Source organism: Capricornis sumatraensis, unplaced genomic scaffold (assembly GCF_032405125.1).
Source record: "Capricornis sumatraensis isolate serow.1 unplaced genomic scaffold, serow.2 scaffold54, whole genome shotgun sequence".
In the NCBI taxonomy this organism is placed as follows: Eukaryota; Metazoa; Chordata; class Mammalia; order Artiodactyla; family Bovidae; genus Capricornis; species Capricornis sumatraensis.
In genome coordinates, this window is record NW_027184663.1 from 5957 (window position 1) to 10000 (window position 4044).

Below are 4044 nucleotides of genomic sequence, written 5' to 3' on the forward strand. Positions count from 1 at the left end.
AACCCTAACCCTAACCCTAACCCTAACCCTAACCCTAACCCTAACCCTAACCCTAACCCTAACCCTAACCCTAACCCTAACCCTAACCCTAACCCTAACCCTAACCCTAACCCTAACCCTAACCCTAACCCTAACCCTAACCCTAACCCTAACCCTAACCCTAACCCTAACCCTAACCCTAACCCTAACCCTAACCCTAACCCTAACCCTAACCCTAACCCTAACCCTAACCCTAACCCTAACCCTAACCCTAACCCTAACCCTAACCCTAACCCTAACCCTAACCCTAACCCTAACCCTAACCCTAACCCTAACCCTAACCCTAACCCTAACCCTAACCCTAACCCTAACCCTAACCCTAACCCTAACCCTAACCCTAACCCTAACCCTAACCCTAACCCTAACCCTAACCCTAACCCTAACCCTAACCCTAACCCTAACCCTAACCCTAACCCTAACCCTAACCCTAACCCTAACCCTAACCCTAACCCTAACCCTAACCCTAACCCTAACCCTAACCCTAACCCTAACCCTAACCCTAACCCTAACCCTAACCCTAACCCTAACCCTAACCCTAACCCTAACCCTAACCCTAACCCTAACCCTAACCCTAACCCTAACCCTAACCCTAACCCTAACCCTAACCCTAACCCTAACCCTAACCCTAACCCTAACCCTAACCCTAACCCTAACCCTAACCCTAACCCTAACCCTAACCCTAACCCTAACCCTAACCCTAACCCTAACCCTAACCCTAACCCTAACCCTAACCCTAACCCTAACCCTAACCCTAACCCTAACCCTAACCCTAACCCTAACCCTAACCCTAACCCTAACCCTAACCCTAACCCTAACCCTAACCCTAACCCTAACCCTAACCCTAACCCTAACCCTAACCCTAACCCTAACCCTAACCCTAACCCTAACCCTAACCCTAACCCTAACCCTAACCCTAACCCTAACCCTAACCCTAACCCTAACCCTAACCCTAACCCTAACCCTAACCCTAACCCTAACCCTAACCCTAACCCTAACCCTAACCCTAACCCTAACCCTAACCCTAACCCTAACCCTAACCCTAACCCTAACCCTAACCCTAACCCTAACCCTAACCCTAACCCTAACCCTAACCCTAACCCTAACCCTAACCCTAACCCTAACCCTAACCCTAACCCTAACCCTAACCCTAACCCTAACCCTAACCCTAACCCTAACCCTAACCCTAACCCTAACCCTAACCCTAACCCTAACCCTAACCCTAACCCTAACCCTAACCCTAACCCTAACCCTAACCCTAACCCTAACCCTAACCCTAACCCTAACCCTAACCCTAACCCTAACCCTAACCCTAACCCTAACCCTAACCCTAACCCTAACCCTAACCCTAACCCTAACCCTAACCCTAACCCTAACCCTAACCCTAACCCTAACCCTAACCCTAACCCTAACCCTAACCCTAACCCTAACCCTAACCCTAACCCTAACCCTAACCCTAACCCTAACCCTAACCCTAACCCTAACCCTAACCCTAACCCTAACCCTAACCCTAACCCTAACCCTAACCCTAACCCTAACCCTAACCCTAACCCTAACCCTAACCCTAACCCTAACCCTAACCCTAACCCTAACCCTAACCCTAACCCTAACCCTAACCCTAACCCTAACCCTAACCCTAACCCTAACCCTAACCCTAACCCTAACCCTAACCCTAACCCTAACCCTAACCCTAACCCTAACCCTAACCCTAACCCTAACCCTAACCCTAACCCTAACCCTAACCCTAACCCTAACCCTAACCCTAACCCTAACCCTAACCCTAACCCTAACCCTAACCCTAACCCTAACCCTAACCCTAACCCTAACCCTAACCCTAACCCTAACCCTAACCCTAACCCTAACCCTAACCCTAACCCTAACCCTAACCCTAACCCTAACCCTAACCCTAACCCTAACCCTAACCCTAACCCTAACCCTAACCCTAACCCTAACCCTAACCCTAACCCTAACCCTAACCCTAACCCTAACCCTAACCCTAACCCTAACCCTAACCCTAACCCTAACCCTAACCCTAACCCTAACCCTAACCCTAACCCTAACCCTAACCCTAACCCTAACCCTAACCCTAACCCTAACCCTAACCCTAACCCTAACCCTAACCCTAACCCTAACCCTAACCCTAACCCTAACCCTAACCCTAACCCTAACCCTAACCCTAACCCTAACCCTAACCCTAACCCTAACCCTAACCCTAACCCTAACCCTAACCCTAACCCTAACCCTAACCCTAACCCTAACCCTAACCCTAACCCTAACCCTAACCCTAACCCTAACCCTAACCCTAACCCTAACCCTAACCCTAACCCTAACCCTAACCCTAACCCTAACCCTAACCCTAACCCTAACCCTAACCCTAACCCTAACCCTAACCCTAACCCTAACCCTAACCCTAACCCTAACCCTAACCCTAACCCTAACCCTAACCCTAACCCTAACCCTAACCCTAACCCTAACCCTAACCCTAACCCTAACCCTAACCCTAACCCTAACCCTAACCCTAACCCTAACCCTAACCCTAACCCTAACCCTAACCCTAACCCTAACCCTAACCCTAACCCTAACCCTAACCCTAACCCTAACCCTAACCCTAACCCTAACCCTAACCCTAACCCTAACCCTAACCCTAACCCTAACCCTAACCCTAACCCTAACCCTAACCCTAACCCTAACCCTAACCCTAACCCTAACCCTAACCCTAACCCTAACCCTAACCCTAACCCTAACCCTAACCCTAACCCTAACCCTAACCCTAACCCTAACCCTAACCCTAACCCTAACCCTAACCCTAACCCTAACCCTAACCCTAACCCTAACCCTAACCCTAACCCTAACCCTAACCCTAACCCTAACCCTAACCCTAACCCTAACCCTAACCCTAACCCTAACCCTAACCCTAACCCTAACCCTAACCCTAACCCTAACCCTAACCCTAACCCTAACCCTAACCCTAACCCTAACCCTAACCCTAACCCTAACCCTAACCCTAACCCTAACCCTAACCCTAACCCTAACCCTAACCCTAACCCTAACCCTAACCCTAACCCTAACCCTAACCCTAACCCTAACCCTAACCCTAACCCTAACCCTAACCCTAACCCTAACCCTAACCCTAACCCTAACCCTAACCCTAACCCTAACCCTAACCCTAACCCTAACCCTAACCCTAACCCTAACCCTAACCCTAACCCTAACCCTAACCCTAACCCTAACCCTAACCCTAACCCTAACCCTAACCCTAACCCTAACCCTAACCCTAACCCTAACCCTAACCCTAACCCTAACCCTAACCCTAACCCTAACCCTAACCCTAACCCTAACCCTAACCCTAACCCTAACCCTAACCCTAACCCTAACCCTAACCCTAACCCTAACCCTAACCCTAACCCTAACCCTAACCCTAACCCTAACCCTAACCCTAACCCTAACCCTAACCCTAACCCTAACCCTAACCCTAACCCTAACCCTAACCCTAACCCTAACCCTAACCCTAACCCTAACCCTAACCCTAACCCTAACCCTAACCCTAACCCTAACCCTAACCCTAACCCTAACCCTAACCCTAACCCTAACCCTAACCCTAACCCTAACCCTAACCCTAACCCTAACCCTAACCCTAACCCTAACCCTAACCCTAACCCTAACCCTAACCCTAACCCTAACCCTAACCCTAACCCTAACCCTAACCCTAACCCTAACCCTAACCCTAACCCTAACCCTAACCCTAACCCTAACCCTAACCCTAACCCTAACCCTAACCCTAACCCTAACCCTAACCCTAACCCTAACCCTAACCCTAACCCTAACCCTAACCCTAACCCTAACCCTAACCCTAACCCTAACCCTAACCCTAACCCTAACCCTAACCCTAACCCTAACCCTAACCCTAACCCTAACCCTAACCCTAACCCTAACCCTAACCCTAACCCTAACCCTAACCCTAACCCTAACCCTAACCCTAACCCTAACCCTAACCCTAACCCTAACCCT